The 19,633-nt window shown below is 43.7% G+C and overlaps 1 protein-coding gene across 5 annotated transcripts in view; it reads right to left on the minus strand.

Annotated features, from left to right (window-relative positions):
• Positions 1–19,633, minus strand: part of PALM2AKAP2 (PALM2 and AKAP2 fusion) — a 513,846-nt gene that overhangs the window by 317,671 nt on the left and 176,542 nt on the right. The gene's annotated exons all lie outside the window — the stretch shown is intronic.

Here is a 19,633-nt window from a genome sequence, read left to right on the forward strand (position 1 = left end):
ATATGTATATATGTATACATATATTCTTTTTCAGATTTTTTTCTATTATAGGATACTATAGGATATTGAATATAGTTCCCTGTGATATACAGTAGAACCTTGTGTTTATCTATTTTATAGACAATAGTATTTATCTGTTAATTCCAAATTTCAAGTTTATCCCCCTCTCCTTTTCCCTTGGGTAATCATAAGTTTGTTTCCTATATTTGTGAGTCTATTTCTTTTTTGTAAATAAGTTCATTTGTATCATTATTTTAGATTCTACACAAAAGTGATATCATAATATATTTTTCTTTCTCTGAGTTATTTTACTTAGTATAATAATCTATACGTCCATTCATGTTGCTGCCCATGGCATTATTTCATTCTTTTTATGGCTGAGTAATACAGAATAACTTTTCTAAACCAATGACTCTCAAACTTCTTTGATCACTGCCCACTTTGGTCAGTCTGTGCCCTGCCTACACATTTCTCTTTTGGCAATTCCAGCTATCTACACAAATGCTGCATTATAGGAGCTTTGTTACTGAATAGCAGCTAGAGTTTTTAGTAGAACTTGAGAACTAAAGAGTCCTTGACTATTTAGAGTCTATGTTAATATGACAATTTCAGTTTAGAAACACCTTTGAAAACTTACTTAGTAGTTTATTCTAGAAAGCCATAGTCATATGTAAAAACTGGCATTTGATGGGATTGTTCATTATTAATCAAAGCAAGAACTTGTCTTTTTAGTTTATAATCAGTCAGGAGGATATTTTGAGAATCTCAGTCCTAAAACATAATTATGTGTTGAATCAACTGTGCCCACTAATGAAAGATGTGAAAAACTATATGATCTCAATTTCAATCACCCCAATAGCAAGTCCTACCAGACACATCCATCCTGCACTCCCCTCCTTATTCACACTCTCAGGCAGCCTTCTCACAAATATTGACATTTTCTTTAGCTTTCTCCTCATTCTCCCTTTTCTTCCAATTCTTACCAATTAATTCAGAGAAATTTTTCCCCCTATCTTCTTTTTGCAAGGCAAAAAATCCAAATAATGTGAACACACGTAATTATTACTGTGTCAAAAGTATGATTCCTAGTCAATTACACATGTCAATATACTGGTGTCTCTATCTTCTAAACTCTGGAGAGGTCCAAGAATCTCTTTCAGAATCTTCATGAAAGATTTCATCTGCTTTCTTTAGTGACTCGAATTAAACACATTTCCCCCAATCACCAACATTCATGATTAAAAAAGTAAACTGTTTCTTAAAATTCAAGTTTAGAATTCTACTTTATTTCACTGCTAGAGTTCTAAAACTTTCTTCTTTCCCAAGTTTTTTGGAAATGTGTACTAATTTTGCTACATTATGTGTTAAAACTGATGACTGTGGACTAGTCTGGGAAGGTAACTATTTTTACATTTAAATACTAAATCACATGTCACATCTCTATAGGTTGGCAACTCCTATAGTGAAATCAATGCCTTACTTAAAAGACATTAACAGCAATAATACAAAAAACATAAAACAATATGCTCAAGAGACCTGATCCTATATTTTATCCTTTAATTATATAGCAGATGTAGCTGTTAAATTTTTTAATATTTAAAAAATTTATTGAAAAACAGCTGATTTGTAATATTGAGTTAATTTCTGCTATACAGCAAAGTGATTCAGTTATACTTTTTCATATTCTTTTCCACTACAGTTTATCACAGGATATTGAATATAGTTCCCTGGTCTATACATTAAATCTATTTATAGATGATAACTATGTAAATATTTCTAGATTTGTACTATGGCTCAAATGGGCCTCCCTGGTGGCTCAGATGGTAAAGAATCCACCTGCAATGCAGGAGACCTGGGTTCAGTCCTTGGGTAGGGAAGATCCCTTGGAGGAGGGCATGGGAACTCACTGCAGTATTCATGCCTGGAGAATCTCCATGCACAGAGGATCCTGGCAGGCTACAGCCCATGGGGTTGCAAAGAGTCAGACAGGACTGAGCGACTAAGCACAGCACATGGCTGAAATATGCACCTGCGCCTGCTTCTGATGCCCAAGCAGCTCCCCTGAGCAGCAGTAAAAACCGACCAGAGGTTAGGAAAAACCGAAAGCCAAGTAAATATCAAAACAATCTGAGGAGATTTAACAAAAAGGTCCATCTGAAGCGAGTATTTGAGCCCAAAGACAGAAAGAGCCAAATACGCCACTAGTGCCTCACAAAGGGAATTCAGCGAATACACCCTGTCCAAAGCAGAACAGCCCCAGTGTCTCAGCTCTTTAAACTCCAGCCAAGACTTTGGAAAGAGAAAGTGACAGTATCAGAGGTTATGGTCACAGAGACAAGGATAACCAGACATCAGCAACACACAGCTGAGAACCAGAAGGGGCATCCTATCAATGGACCTTCACATAGGACACAAAGGGAGATTTTAAAAATCTGCTCTCTCTCCTATTCCCACCCCTATTACCCTGAGAGTCCAGCAGGGAGCAGAAAAGACAAAGGAGTGAAGGAAAGGAGAACAAATTCCAAAACGAAAGTGATGGGGCTAAGAGGAGCAGCCAGCACTGTGTTCATTAAGAGAAGCACATGTCATTTACACCCCCACCTGTCCCTTCCTTCAGGCTTGGAAACTCTTGTGACACAGCACTAAAAACTATGCTTCAAAGACTTAAACAAATGTACAAAGTGAAACTATACTTTTTCTCCCTCGTTAAGACCATAATACAAAAGGCACACAGCACTCAAACCCCCCCTACACACAGATGCACAAAAATAATTCTTTTAAGAAACAGATTGGGAGATTATCATACTAAATGAAATATATCAGAGCAGGACAAAATTATATGATATCGCTTATATGTGGAATATTAAAAAAATGATACAAATGAACTTATTTGCAAAACAGAATCAGACTCACCGATATAGAGAATAAACTTGGTTATGAAGGTGGAAGGCTGGGAGAAGGGATAGATTGGGAGTTGGGAATGACGTGTGCACACTGCTATATTTAAAACAGACAACCAAGAAGGACCTATTGTATATCACAGGGAACTCTGCTCGGTATTCTGTAATAACTTCAGTGGGAAAAGAATTTGAAAAAGAATAGACGCATGTATATGTGAAACTGAATCACTTTGCTGTACATGTGAAATCAATACAACATGGTTAACCCATTTGCTCCTACGTGAAATAAAATTGTTTAAAAAAATGGGTTGATATCTCCGTTTTGTAGATCATTTTTGAGCTTTAGTGACAAGAAATGCCAGCTTCATTAAAGCAGCCAGTTCTAGGGTTTGTGCAGCCTGATAGTAAGAAAGCTCTTTGGATTCTTCAGCCACTGTGACCATTCTTAGTTTACCGTCCTTTTCACTCTAGTACTAGAGAGAGGACATGCCTGTTCCTTCTCCATTACTATGGCCCTTCACACTGTTGAAAGCTGTCTCTGTGACTCTCAACGTAAACAGAAAATGAAGGTTCGGCTGGTGTAAGAACTTGTCCAAGATCCCTGAGTTACTTTTTGGTGGATCCATGACCGGATCCCAGGTATCCCTGGCTCAGGTTCAGAACTGTTCCCAGAACCTCCACAAGAGCCCTGTGAATCCTGCAGCTCAAGTCTGAACCATATCCTCTCACACAGGCTCAGGGCAGAACCCATTGGATCACCTCTAGGTAAACGTGTGGCCATCATGGAAGAGACTTCGGTGTCTGGGCTACAAGTGTGTCTGTGTATGTAGACCCAGGCACATTAGATACCTTTGGGCACGTCTATCCCGATCAAACTGTGTCCCCCTTCTCGAGAAGTTAACGCACATCCAGAAGCATGACCCGCAGGAACCATTTTGGAACAATATGACCCTGGTCCCCAACCACATCTGGTTTGAAGGGAGTCCCTCTGCTGAGGCTGGACTTGTGACGTGTCACCTGAGAAACTGTAGGGTAGAAAAATTTGACTGGCCACATGTAACAGAAAGGCAGGGGCAGTGAGGCAGAAAAAGAAATGTTGAGCAGAGGAAGAGAGAGGAAGAAGGGAAGGGGAAAAGATGGATGGGTGAAAAAGATGAACAGATGGAAGACAGTGAAATGGTTCCAGTGACTGCCTGCTTCCCAGCTTTGGTGCTCTGCTTCAGCCCTGACACATTTCTGTTTCTGATTCTGAAAGACACCCCTGCATCTCTTATAACAACGGACCTCTTTCTCCCTGAGCTAGCTCGATCTGGTCTCTATTTCGTAGAACCCCAGGCTTCTAACTAATACATTTCTCATGTAACATGCTGAGTCTGGTATTAGTTTACCCTTCAAATCTCTTAGCTGCTCAGGCAGAGGATGAATAAGAGAAGGGCACCCAGGTCTAGAAGGAAAAACATTAGCTTAGGAAAAACTATTTTTTCTTTAAAAAAAAAAAAAAAAAGGAATGCCTTTGGTCCCAAACTTTCATCCTAAGCAGTGGAATCTGAGGCATTTTACTTCTTTTCACAAGCAGATGAGTTTATTAGGTACCTAAGAGAATGGGCTCCCCATTCAACAAAGTAATGTCAGGGAGGAGATGAAGACAGTAGAGGTGTTAAACAGGTGCCAACAGTCCTTTACTGATCGGTGAACACAGGGAAAGCAACACCATTAATCCGTGGGGACATACAACACCCCACACTTATCCCAGTGTCTCTTTTCTGTTAGATTGTCAAGTCCTTGATGGTGGGGACAATGCCATTTCCACCACCATATCCCCATGTACTTAATCTGTACAGTATCTGGTACTTAATCAACACCTTTTGTTGTATGAATGGATGGATGCACAATGGCCTCAGAGAGATTCCTAAATGAGGTACATCCCAGGAGCTCAGTTACTAAGGCTCTATTGTAGGGGAGGAGACTCATTCATGTTTCCAGATTATACAAATGTTTGTTCATTGAGCCATTTGAGGAATAATATTCGGCACCTACTCTGCATATGGAGACATCAGGTGGCTCCAGCTCTGGGTACTCCCTGGTCCCACCCGGCAGCTCACAAGGCAGCCACCTCCACTGGCAGTTGCTGCAGCTGGAAATGGTATCCGTGCCTTGTGCAGCAATGGGGCAGCACTTTGAAACTGATCTGAAACTGAGGAGGCTGAAATAGACTGACTTATTAGATTGAAATCAGGATGCTATGCTACAGCTAAGAGTTCCTGGGGGTAGTTGAGAGCTCAGCTGGGACAAGCTTGGAGCAGCACACTGAAGTAAATGAATACAGCGTAATGCACTAATTGAAAAGTCCAGGCAGCACCCATAGCTGCCCCCAGATATAATGTGTCAGTAATGAACACCAAGTCTATGAGCCATTAGTATACATTGTGCAAACTGGTGTTCAAAGAAAGAGTCTGGACCCATTTTCTCTAGTCACTCCAAGGATTCCTCCAAAGATGACAGCTGAAAAAGACGAGCGGTTTCCTCTGATTGGGCATAAGATCTGCTTAGTAGCCAGAACGCAGATGTCAAAGGAACAGCTAGCATTGCCAGCATTTTGAATGAGTCCCTTCCATTGACTGTCTGGGGCTGGTGGTGTCTTGAATAAGAAATTTTGGAATAAGACAGCATCTGCTTTTGAGCTCCCACGAAGTTCCAAGATTGGCTGGCATCTAATGATTTCATCTTCTTGCCCCACAGGGCCTTGAGCTAACAGTGGTCACAGAGGGATCGATATTGAGCCCTAAACCACTGCAATCAACCAACACACTGGACTGAGATGATAGCATGCCACCTGGAGAGCACCCCACACAGACACACAGGATACTGATTTCCTCCTTAAACCCTCGTTTGAAAAAGTCTTTAGATTAAAATGTCCAACAAGACCAAGAATTCAGGTTATCGTCAAAGCTTCAACCACACAGGTAAGTTTACCCCTACAGAAAATAAAATAACTCTGAGAAAGTAGATTCCAAAAAAGGTTTAAATTTAGCTAATTTGATTTTTTAAAGTTATACGAGTAATATATGAACACAATTTTGATATTTAAAAAACCTTAATGATATAGACTCTGATGCTGGGAAAGATTGAGGGCAAGAGGAGAAGGGGGCGGCAGAGGATGAGATGGTTAGATAACATCACTGACTCAATGGAGTCTGAGCACACTCTGGGGGATAGTGAAGGACAGGGAAGCCTGGCATGCTGCAGTCCATGCGGTCGCAAAGAGGCGGAAAGGATTGAGCAACTGAACAACAAACAATACAGAAAAGATCAAGCCCCAGTTTCCCGCCCTCTCTGAAATCCCCAGCCCCTTATTTACATATTTACATAAGGTATGTACATACATTTTTTCATGTCTGTAAATATGTATCTACTTTATTATTTAAACATAGATTATGAACATACCATGTTTAGCCATTTTCCTTTTTTCCTATAGAACTGTCCCCAATTTTTTTAATTGCCAACAATGCTAAACAATAACAACAACAACAACACACCCTTCCTGATTTATGTTTCTCTGGGCACACACTCTCACTTCAATTTTAATGTTTCTTTGAAAACTTAGTTTTGGGTTCACAACACCCAAAACTGACTCACAACACCAAACAAATAAGGACAGCTTATTCCAACTCAAAGTGGTTGATCTCCAAATACACAGTGCTAGAGGGTGGAAAAAAGGAGTACACACATAAACCCCCAGCTTAATATATATAACATGCGCGCTCAGTCACTTCTGATGCTGCTGCTGCTGCTGCTAAGTCGCTTCAGTCGTGTCCAACGCTGTGCGACCCCATAGACGGCAGCCCACCAGGCTCCCCCATCCCTGGGATTCTCCAGGCAAGAACACTGGAGTGGGTTGCCATGCCCTTCTCCAAGGGATCTTCCTGACCCAGGTATTAAACCCATGGCATCTCCTGCATTTTCTGCCTCATAGGCAAATTCTTTACTGCTGAGCCAGCTGGAAAGCCCAATATATACAATACACACACACACACATAATTTAGTCTTCTCTTCAGAGTGTATGTGTGTGTGTATTCCAACCACTATGAGGTTGGCGGAGTTCCGCGATGAGTGCAAAAGAGTTGCCCCTGAAATGTGTGCTGACACCACATCCTGTTCATTCAAGAGGCCAGATCTGTCTGGGATAAGGTAGAAAACCTGAGGAGAGATACAAGACGAGTTCAACCAGATCAAAATCGCATTTCCTAATCTGAGAACCTGGAAAAGAGTCCTTGCTCTTCCCAAGCCTCCCTCCCCCACAAACAGCTGATGAGACATTATGGAAACTTGGCAAGCACTTCTGGAATCAATTTGGGTCTTTCAACTTCCTTGCTCTTTTCTCATTTCTCATCTAGATTATACAAATGTGAAATCCTTTGTGAGATTTCCTTTAAGGGGAAATTTAAAATGCATTGTGTCTTGAAGAAATGTTGTTACAACTGAATAACTTAAACTATGTTGGATTTACTATTACAATCCAATGTTGGTTTGCTCTCACTTATATCACTCCTAAATAATTTCTCCTGTAAAATGGAGTTTTCACCTTTGGAAGAAGCAGTCAAATATGTCACCATTACTAATGTCTCTGTTCACCACACTTTTGAAAGAAATGTAATTTTTAAAAAGCTGGGACTCTGCAAAGGATTTTTCTAATGGATGGATGCCTTCCTAAGTAATTCTTCATTTCTCTGTCTGACTGATCACAAAAATGAACTTGTAGCCTAAATGGTCATTTCCATGGCAACTGGCTGTTTCAGGGGCATTACTGATTTGGGGCTTCTCTGAAGAGCTTGGACTGCAAGGAGATCCAACCAGTCCATTCTGAAGGAGATCAGCCCTGGGATTTCTTTGGAGGGAATGATGCTGAAGCTGAAACTCCAGTACTTTGGCCACCTCATGCAAAGAGCTGACTCATTAGAAAAGACTCTGATGCTGGGAGGGATTGGGGGCAGGAGGAGAAGGGGACGACCGAGGATGACATGGCTGGATGGCATCACGGACTCGATGGACATGAGTCTGGGTGAACTCCGGGAGATGGTGATGAACAGGGAGGCCCTGGCGTGCTGCAATTCATGGGGTCGCAAAGAGTTGGACACGACTGAGCGACTGAACTGAACTGAAGAGCTTGGAATGGGGAATTCTGTGCCACAGAGAACATGAAAGTTCATATTCAAATACACAATAGGACAAAATACCCAGTCCACTATAAAAGCATGATACGTCTATTGAGGTAAAGAACTTAACGCTTGAATGATGCCACAGGCATGTCAATGCAGATATTATTGGTACTTAAAACTTACTTGGAAAGTATGATGAAATAAAGTGTCAAAACCATACAAGCCTTAGCATTTATGGAATTTCTCTGAAAAGGGCTATAAATTTAGGAGGTGGTGTGTTTGGTCAAAAGTTTCCATAGTTTGACCTTCCCATTAAATAACAGATACAGAAAACACTATAAAATCAATGTTTAGTTAATGAGCTCTCTTGAGGCCACTACCCTTGTAATCATCACCCATTCAAAATAAACAGAATCCGCCAGTCACTTCCAGAAGCCTCTCCATGTGTCCCATCCCATCTGCAACCCCTCTCCCGTCACTCAAAAGTAACCACAATTCTAGTTCTCATATTATTAATCCTCATAGCCTCTGTAAGTTATAAGATGCTGTGGTAATTGTTTCACCATTAAAATTTACTGTGTAGTAAATTAAATTTGTGAAAGGCTTATTTACACCTTTCAGTTTACTGCTACCCACATTTAATAGATACATTCATTCCTGTATTTGTTACAGAATAAGGCTGAATGCATGCCAAGAAACTGGAGAAGGACATGGCAACCCACTCCAGCATCCTTGCCTGGAAAATCCCATGGACGGAGGAGCCTGGCAGGCGACAGCCCATGGGGTCGCAAAGAGCCGCACACGACTGAGTGACTTCACTTCACTTCATGCCAAGGAACTGCCTCCACTAGGCGGCGCTACATCCCTTTATGTTCCCAGATAGCTGGGAAGGCCATCCTTGGCACATAGCAGCTCAGGAATCGGCGCGTTTCTATGAATGAAGTCAAATGCACGGGTAGGAAATGACTTCTTTACACTGCCACCTATCACAAACAAGATTCGCTGTCTTAAATTCAATACTCGAGGGTTCCCAGAAGTCCTGGTGAGGGGCAGTCTCAGCAAGACTGAACCTCTATTTCAACAACTACTTTCCCACTAACAACCCAACTCTATGAAATTAAGGGAGGGGGGAAAAGAGTGTCTGGAACAGACAAAAGAACTCTGTTTCCAAGTATCGATGAATTACAGCTGGTTTACAGCTGTGCTACCTTCCTCACTGTAAGTCAAGTCACAAAACAGAATGAAACTTTCAGCGGTCACCACCATGATGTTAAGGAATTCTGAGGATCCCTAGGAGAATTTCATGGACAGAAAAGCCTGGTGGGCTACAGTCCATGGGGTTGCAAAGACTGAGCAATTCACACTAACACAGGAACTCTGAGGCAACCAACTATTTGCTCTCTGGATTCCATTTTTCAACCCATATACAAGGCACAGCTCGTCCCACAGGCAGATTTCCACTGCAAATGTACACAGCTGATATCGTCTACTTTCACCTAGATGTTTGCCTTGTGCTTTTGTTTTTCAGATTAAAAAATCTGAGTAACAGAGCTATGGAATCTTGAATCATAGAAGTTTGAGAGGTTCGTAAAGATTACATTTGCTGCCTTTGTGACACACAGCAATTCTCTGGTCTGATAGTTCTCAGCATAAGAGATAGATTCAGATGCCAAGCATGTGTTACAAATAGCAGGGCATCATGCATACACAAGGGACATTCCTAGTTCAGTGCCGGCCTCGGGTCAGGCCATAAGGCCAGCAACTGCGCCCAAGCCATAAAAGTGCCAACTGGAATGTTTTCACACGTTAAGTGTCCACCGAAGTCTAAATTTTAAACAGAGATTTATAAGATTAGCTTGATTGATAATTTAAGGAGTTTTGTGGTACAGGTCATTCTATTTCCATCATGATTTGTAAGATTTAGTCTTAAAAATATGGATTTGCTGATTTGGAAAATTCAGTAGAAGTGAACAAAGTTGGTTGAATAAAGCTGAGAATAGACTATTTCCTATAGCTTTTTTTTATTCCTTAGAAAGATATAGGTAAACTGAAAGTTATCCTTTAGACTGAGTGAACAATACAGAATAGTTTTAAGAATATGGGCTTTTAAAGCAGATAGTATCAGGTTCAGCAGCAGGTCCAAAGATTTTTTTTTTTTTTTACTCCTTAGTGTTGCTTCCAGACCACAGCTGTCCTCCTGGAAAGTCTGGCTTGTTCCCTTGTTCTAATCATCCTCATCTCTGTCACCAAGTGACCTTTCCGGTCACTTCCTCACACCCACCGATGACGTCACCCCTGGGCTCACAGTATACCTATCAAATCCCACCCTCATTGTAGTGACCTCAGTGTTTGTGTGCATGACTCATCCAACCGTTATTCCCACAGTTCCTTGACAATCTCATCTCAGATAACCTTGATCTCCCCTCGTCAACCACCCCTCCTGGGGGCTGACATCTGGCCTCACCACTAAGTATGAAATGTTAGCTATGAAGGCCCAGGCTCCAGCCACAGCCGCCCATCCTCCCCTTTCTCCCCCTGCTTATCCTCGCCACGGGTGCTTTAGGATCTCTCCAAGCCCCCTCATCTGTGGCTTTATTTTCTCCCCATTCATCATAGCTCTGCTGTCTTCTTCCCTTTCATCTCTTTTTGGCTAGAATCAAGTAAACAATCATTTCCAACCACTGTCTTCCTGTATTCTCAACCAGCTCACCTCCCCATCCTTTGGCTATACCCATCTAGCAGAATTCCAATCAGGGTTCAATGCCCATCCTGATTCCCCAAGATTAAACGTCCACGCAGGGTACCACATCCATGTAGGGTACCATAACCCAGCAGGAGATAGCCACTACGAATCTGTGGTCTTCAACCTCAGGTGGGCTCTTGACACTGTCCAGGAATCCTTGTGCCTGACCTTTGTCAGTCTGTAGCTTCTCTAGAAGATACTTCCTTCCCAGCACAAGCCTGTATTTAAATAAGCCTATTTTTAAAATAAGTATTTTTTTTTTCTGTTTGTATATAAAAGGCTCATTCAGTGCCCTGAATTCCATCATCTCTCAGAGACCCAATGCCATCATTAATCCTTCCACTCATCTGTAGTTTTCACCTCTTTATTTTCAACTAGCTCTTTCACCTAAGAATTTAGACTTCTTAATGAGAACCTACTATATAGCACCGGGAACTCTATTCAGCACTCTGTGGTGACTTAAATGGGAAGGAAATCCACAGAAGAGGGGATATATGTATACATATAGCTGATTCATTTTGCTATACAGCAGAAACAAACACAACTCTGTAGAGCAACTATACTCCAGTACAAATTTCTTTCCCATACAAATTTAAAAAAAAATAGACTTCTTTAAAAACAATCCATATTAATCATATATATATATATATATATATATATAGAGAGAGAGAGAGAGAGAGAGAGATGGGGAGAGAGAGAGAGAGAATGCTCAGTCATATCCAACTCTTTGTGACCCCACGGACCCTACAGCCCAGCAGGCCCCTCCGTGCATGGAATTCTCCAGGCAAGAATACTGGAGTGGGTTGTCATTGCCTTCTGCAGGGGATTTTCCCAAGCCAGGGATGGAACCCAGGTCTCCCACATTGCAGGCAGGCTCCTTACCATCTGAGCCACCAGGGAAGCCATATAAATCCTATGCCCTCTCTAACTAAAGCTCATTTCTTTTCTTTTTCCACAACCACACCACGTGGGGAGCCAGTCTTCATTCAGTGTCCCACCTGCATTCAGCTCAACTCCACACCTCACCACTCAATTTGACCAGCACTCCCGTTCTGTCTGGGCCACCAGTGACTTCCCAGTTGGCATGTTCAGTGGACACTTTCCAGAAGCCCTGTTATTGTCGGTCAGCATCGTTCAATATCATGCATCACTCCCTCCTTCGTGAAGAGTTCTTTCATCTTCACCTACCACCCCTAACCGTCCTCCCACTCCTCTGGCCACCCTCATCCCTAAATGTGTGAGTCATCAGGTTGGCTTTACATGCTACATGCTCTCCCTGGAGAGCTTGAATCACTCCCATGGTTGACGTTACTATTAAATGCAGATTTTTAAGTCCCCACACGGGATCACCATCCTGCAATCTAAACCTGTATGTTCATAGCCTACCAGGCATCTCACATGTGTGTCCCAAAGGCATCATGAGCTCATAGTGTCCAAACTAAAGTCACCAACTTCCCCTCAAATATATTCCTTTTCTTATGTTCCCCTGGAAAAGGAAAAGGCAACCCACTCCAGTATTCTCGCCTGGAGACTGAGCAGCCTGGAGTCCATGGGGTTGCAAAGTCAGACACGACTGAGTGACTAACACGTCTTATGTTCCCTATCCTGAGGAATAACACCATCAACCCATCCACTTAGCTGTGCTAGACACCTGGCTCTCTCCTTGATTTCTCCATACCTTTCATATCACATTTCAATCAATTTCAAGATCTGTCAATTAAAATCGCCTTGAAAATCGTAACTCAAAACTATCGCACCCATGCCTTCTTTAGCATCTCTACAGCTACTCTACCTTTTTGTTTTATTTGGATTTAAGTTTTTATTGGAGTATAGTTGCTCTGCAATGTTGTGTTAGTGTCTACTGCACGGCTAAATGAATCAGCCACACATACACATATATCCCCTCCCTTTTGGATTTTCCTTCCTATTCAAGTCACCACAGTGCATTAAATAGAGTTCTCTGACATTACTTTGCCAACTAAGGTCCGTCTAGTCAAGGCTATGGTTTTTCCAGTAGTCATGTATGGATGTGAGAGTTGGACTGTGAAGAAAGCTGAGCACCGAAGAATTGATGCTTTTGAACTGTGGTGTTGGAGAAGACTCTTGAGAGTCCCTTGGACTGCAAGGAGATCCAACCAGTCCATTCTGAAGGAGATCAGCCCTGGGATTTCTTTGGAGGGAATGATGCTGAAGCTGAAACTCCAGTACTTTGGCCACCTCATGCAAAGAGCTGACTCATTAGAAAAGACTTTGATGCTGGGAGGGATTGGGGGCAGGAGAAGAAGGGGACATCCGAGGATGAGATGGCTGGATGGCATCACTGACTCGATGGATGCAAGTCTGAGTGAACTCCGGGAGTTGGTGATGGACAGGGAGGCCCGGCGTGCTACGATTCATGGGGTCGCAAAGAGTTGGACATGACTGAGCGACTGAACTGAACTGTGCTATACAGTAGGTTCTCATTATATTATCTGTTTCATACATAGTATCAATTGCATATGTGCGTCAATCCAAACCTCCCAGTTCCTCCCACCCACCTCTTTACTCTCCTACTTTGGACTATTGCTACTTCTTTATGGGATCAATGAAACCACCTCGAGTGGTCCCTCTCTCTCCCAACTGAAACTACTTTCTATCTTATAGTAGGACACTCTCTCAAAAATGCATATGTAATTAGATCACTCCCTCAGAGCCTCCCATCACCTACAGGACAAAATCCAAACCCCTTACTTAGCAAAAGCTTGGTCCACTTTGCCACCTTCGTTTCTCACTGATTCTGTCTCTACCCCGCCATGCAGCTACAGGGAAATGCTTGTGAAGTACTACAGGTTAGTGACTGATAGGTGGGTTTGGGTGTCAGACAGACATGTATTCGAAGTGTAGCCCTGTCACTAGTCTGTGACCATGGACAAGGTACCTATCCCGAGAACACCACAGGCTTCTCGCTTTCAGAATACTCACTGCCAGCATCATCTAGTAAATCCTCGAAACTAGTCCATCTATCCTGCCGGGCTGTCCTAGAATCCCTAGCACACAGTGAAAGTGAAGTTGCTCAGTTGCGCCCGACTCTTTCTGACCCTATGGACTGCAGCCCACCAGGCTGCTCCTCTGTCCATGGGATTTTCCAGGCAAGATTACTGGAGCGGGTTGCCATTTTCTTCTCCAGGGGATCTTCCCAACCCAGGGATCAAACTCAGGTCTCCTGCACTATAGGTAGACTCTTTACCCTTTGAGCCACAGGGAATCCCAACACACAGTAGGCCATCAGTATTCATTCTGCATATGAATAAATGAAAAGAATGAATCAACTGTTTCAGTGACGGATGCTCACTTCTCAGTATCGCTCTTGGCATGTGATTGTTACAAAGTCCTACAAAGAGGGCAGCCAGGGCCTTACAATTCTACCACAATCATGTTCAGACCCACACAGGGTTTCTAGGCCTGCACTTGGACGCTTCTTAGATTTTTCTTCCCTTGAAAACTCCATCACTGACACCTGTACATTTAGGTATGTACACATTTACACTTCCACATGCATATGGGTGAAAAAGGCCAGCAGTGCAATGGAGCCAAGGTGATGGTACAAGTGTGCACTGTATCTCTAGCTTCATGTGAACTATGCTCACCCACCATGTGCAACTGGGTGCCTTCCGATGTCACCAAAGCCACTCCAAACCCCTCTGACATCGCACATAAGAGTCAGGGAGTGTTGATCGGCCCTGTCATCTTAGTGACACAAACCCAAAGGGCAAAGGTGGAGTCAAAGCCAGCTTCAGGGCCAGGGGTTCAGACTGTGGGAGAGAGGAAGGCTGACACAACAGCAGTGAGGAGGATCCTGGGGACTATCAGACACCATCCTGTGGTGACCGTGCCTGACTTTGATCAGCTGGGGTTCAAGGCGTGGTATATTACACCCTTTGCAGGCCTGACATAGGGCTTCCCTGGTGGCGCAGATGGTGAAGAATCTGCCTGCAATGCAGGAGACCTGGGTTCGATCCCTGGATTGGGAAGATCCCCTGGAGGAGGACATGGCAACCCACTCCAGTATTCTTGCCTGGAGAATCCCCATGGACAGAGGAGCCTGGTGGGCTACAGTCCAAAGGGTCACAAAGAGTCAGGCACGACTGAGCGACTAAGCACAACACAGCACAGATCTGACATAAGATGAGAAGAGTTTGGCTCTTGGGTCTTCCCAGGATGCTCTGGAATAGCTTCCACATCCCTGGGTCCCTCAGATTGGCCCCATACTCTCTGGTGGAGAGAGAGAACAGCCAGCCAGTTCTTGGGTTCAGGACTAGCTCTCTGGGTCTCCCAGGTCAGGGCCCACAACAAGCTTCCTCTTTATGCCATTTCTCATCCCTACTTCCTTAAAGGGAGGCAGAAAATGGGGAAAATATTGACATTACAGTGAGAGGCATTAAAAAGCAGCAGTTTCAGCAACAAGCTGAACATTTAGTAGCTAAGGGAAGGATGATGCAACCAGAGGCTGTTATAGCTCGCTGGCAACTGGGGCTGAAATCTGGCCATTTTATTCTATAGATTTGATTTACACATCTCACTGGCTTTGAATTCAATGAGCCCCAACCCATTAGGGCAAGCTGAGAGATGGGCAATCTTTTAATGCCATGTAGACCTCGTGTAGCTCCTGACAAATCAAGCCCTGGCAGCCACTGGGTGGTTTTTCTTTCACTTCCTGCGGGAAAACTTCTGGGAAAAATCTAGGTCAGTGATAGCCTACCGCTTGATTTACAGCAACAACCAATTTCTAACTTGGCTTTATCTGATCTGTCCTGGACAATGTTTTCAGCTGCTCTGGGCAGTCCTGTTAAATTGTGCCAACCTGCAATCATTTTTAGAAATCACTCAACCATCAAAGATTTGATTTGGTCTGCTTAATCTGTGCTGACCTCACTTCATTCTGCAAGGTTAGGGCTTCTGTATCCCCACCTACTGCAGAAGCCTTCCAGCTGCGTCTACATCATGCTTTTCAAAGCACTTCCGTACCTCTTATCTGCTGCTACTGAGAGACCAGGTAAGGCTAACTCCTTATCAAGGATGAGAAGACTCAAACATGGAAGGATATCATGACAAGACCATGACACAGCTGCGTTAGAATCAAGACTCATGCCAGGAAGAGTTGCCCCATTTCATGACCTTAACACATACATACCGGCCCTAGGCAAGAATAAGCTCAGTGAGGCCAAGAAAATGACCTGTGGCTTCCCTTTACCCTGTCTTATCATGCATGCTAAGTCGCTTTAGTCATGTCCAACTCTTTGAGGTCCTAGCAGTAGGACCACCAGGCTCCTCTGTCCATGGGATTCTCCAGGCAAGAACACTGGAGTGAATTGCCATGCCCTCCTCCAGGGTGTCTTCCCAACCCAGAGATCAAACCCTCATCTCCTGCATTGGCACAAGGGTTCTTTATCACTAGCAACACCTGGGAAGCCCCTTACCCTGCCCTGACTTCTGTTAAATATGGACAGTGGGGCCACAGATGAAATAAACGCACATTTTGCCATGGATGATTATAAATGGTGTGCTGGTACAGAAACCTCCCATCTGCTCTGAGGGAAGAGAACAGCTGTTCCTCGTCAACCCCTCCTCACTTCCTCCACCCCTGCTTTTCCCAGGTTCTACAGCTAGACCGTCAGTGCCCCCATCCTCAGGCTCAATCCTACCCAGTGTCTCGGCCAGTGAAGACCACAGTGGGAAGGATGTTCAAAGGTAAGAAACACCCCCCCATGCCCCCAGGTTCCTTCCTTCCTTCTGAGGGACCTCTGCAGTCTCGGTGATTCCACCAACAAGCCTCACCTCCAAATCCAGGCTTGGTAACTCAGGAGGAATGGATGGAATTCCATGCTGCCCCTCCTTTGTGGTTCTATTATACTGCCTACCACCCTGCTCCCTTTCCAGATGGGCATTCCCATTGCCTGCTGTCCTCAGCTCTCAGCAGTTCCTCAGATCCTGGCTCCAAATAGTCAGCTGCCTTGCCTTCTCCCTGTGAGCAGTCTCTGCACCCCTGACCAGACGCATCGCTGATCCCTACTTCTGTTATGTGACCAAGACAGCCACTCCTTGGCTGCATGTTCCCATCTGGGCCTGGGGGCTGGGCCAGTGACCCATGTCACACACGGCTTCTGCTCAGAGCCCTCCCAGTTGGCCAACTGCCTTATATTCAGAATGCCTTATATCTAGCTTCTTCCAGATATACTGTGACTTGCTTTAAGAAAACACAATATACTCCACAGTGGCTGTGTCAGTTCCCACTAACAGTGCAGGAGGGTTCCCTTTTCTCCATACCCTCTCTAGCATTTATTGTTTGTAGATTTTTTGATGATGGTCATTCTGACTGGTGTGAGGTGATATCTCATTGTAGTTCTGATCTGCATTTCTCTAGTAACTAGTGATGCTGAGCATCTTTGTAAAGCAACTATACCCTGATTAAAAAAATAATAATAACACGCACACACACAAGAAAACACAATGTAAACAGAAATACCCGCAAATAATTATTCCTAATCATATAGGATGTTTCACATATGCAAACTCACTACCTAGTTTTTAAATGTGGCTAACTTTCCATCATGCATTGGAAATATGATTTAATTTATAAAAGACAACCCAATTCATAAAATACAATATTCCTTTTATGTTGTTTTGATCCGATCACCCTTTCACTGCCCTTACCCCACCTCATGCCCTCACTTCCCTCTTTGGGAAGCTTTTAGATTCCACCATCAATAACTATGACCATAGTCTTTCAAAAACCCAACTCAGATGAAATCCAACACTTTTGTCTGTATCTGCACATATTCAGCTGAAAATGCTGGAGGAAAACATTGGACCATGTTGTCTGGTTTTGTTTTTTGATTCATGAATTTAAATTGTAGGGAGGCCTCAGAGGTATCCAGAAATCTGTGTTTCCCTAGTTTAATTACTCTTGAACTGTCTCAGAGGATATTACACCTTCTGTCTCCTCAAACTTCCAATGCCTCTTCCCCCTTCCTCACTGCCGGTGGCTGACCTTGCTTCCCATTTAGCAGTCAGAAAGCCTCCTCCACACCCTCCACCACAGGCTCCAGCCTCCTCGCTGGTCCCACAGGCTCTGCTGTCACTCTCAGAAGACTCTCCTCCATTTGTGCCCTTGATGACATCCTCACTCCCCAACTCACGATGTCCTTCCAGCAATTGTCTCTCTCTTTTCCTGCCTCAGCAACTTTCCCCAGTCTCCAGATCATTCTCAACAGCGCTCAATCATGTTCTAACATGTCTAAAAGCAGTCTCCTTTGAGCCCAAATTCCTCTTCGTCTACCTCTCCGTTCCTCTCTTGCCCTTTAAGGCAAAACTTCTTGAAAGTACCCGTCGATCACCCACTTACTCATTTTGTCCACCTCCCAACTCTCTTCCCCTTTGGTAATGAATCTGATCTCTATATCTAGTCCCAGCACCACAGATAAAGTGATCCTTAAAAAAATAAAAAAAAATAGGTCAGATGATGCTCAAATAAATCCTCCAATGGATCCTCATTTCACCTAAAGTGAAAGCCATCCTGGACTTCCCTGGTGATCCAGTGGTTAAGAATCTACCTGCCAATGCAGGGGACATGGGTTCGATCCCTGGTCTGGGAAGATCCCACATGCCCGGGAGCAACTAAGCCTGTGCACCGCAAGCGCTGAAGCCCACGGACCTGGAGCCCATGCTCTGCAACATGAGAAGCCACTGCAACGAGAAGCCCATGCACCACAACAAAGAGTATCCCCGCTCGCTCCACCTAGAGAAAGCCCACGTGCAGCAACCGAGGCCCGGTGCAGCCAAAAGTAAAATAAAGCGAAGGGTTCTGTTATATGAAAGAAAACCCATGCTGCCTGAGTTACATAAGCTTAGACTCACTAGTTTATCGATCACACTTAGTTTATAGCTTTCAGTTCACAGAAAATGAGTTTAATGAATGAAACTTTCCATTTTAGCAAGTCCATTTTGCAAATAAATCGAAGGGTCAATGGTTTTCACATTTCTCCTTGTTTTACAACTGAGTTATGTCAGCGTCCACACCATCCTTCCCATGAGGAACATGCATATTTTGTTAGCACAAAAGGGGAAATCCACGGCCTCTGGAAAAATAATAGTGTCGTGTTAACAGGCAGGGAGGAAAAAGACATGTGTAACTTTGGATGAGGCTGCTTTATAAGCCAGGCAATGGCTTGGAAGCCCAAGACAGGGCTTTCCTATGGCACTGGAGCCTGGAGCCTGGAAGGTGAATCCCCTGTGTCTGGTAATCACTCTACCAGCTACATTTCAGGTAACTAATGAGCAACGTGGGAACAAGGCTCTACCACACAGCCAATACCCTAAGTGCTTGGGGAAGTACTTTAGCAAATATACCCTAATTTTTAAAACATGGAGATGTATATTGGAGAAAGAAATGGCAACCCACTCCAGTATTCTTGCCTGGAGATATATATCGATGGGAGAGGTCACCTGGTCCACTTCACCTGATCCGTGCCTCTTCTACCTACATGCCAAGTTATCTGTTCAGTCTCTGCATCCTGGGGCAGGTTGCTCATTATCCCAGGAAGGAGTTAATTTCAAACAGGGCCAGCTCTAAACGCCGAGGAATTTTTCTTTATCTTGTGTTGACAGCTGCCTCCCTGAAACTGATATCCACTCGTCTTGATGCAACTTTCACGATTGCCTGGTTGTACATCTGTTTCCATCACCAAATCAGGAGGTCACAAATGGAGCACAGCCCTTGAAATCCTGCCACTTGCCAGGCAGCAATCAAACTGGAATTCGGAAAAAAGAAATCCACGGCCCTTTGACATGTAATTGGA

The sequence above is a fragment of the Ovis canadensis genome, chromosome 2 (assembly GCF_042477335.2).
Source record: "Ovis canadensis isolate MfBH-ARS-UI-01 breed Bighorn chromosome 2, ARS-UI_OviCan_v2, whole genome shotgun sequence".
Taxonomy (NCBI): domain Eukaryota; kingdom Metazoa; phylum Chordata; class Mammalia; order Artiodactyla; family Bovidae; genus Ovis; species Ovis canadensis.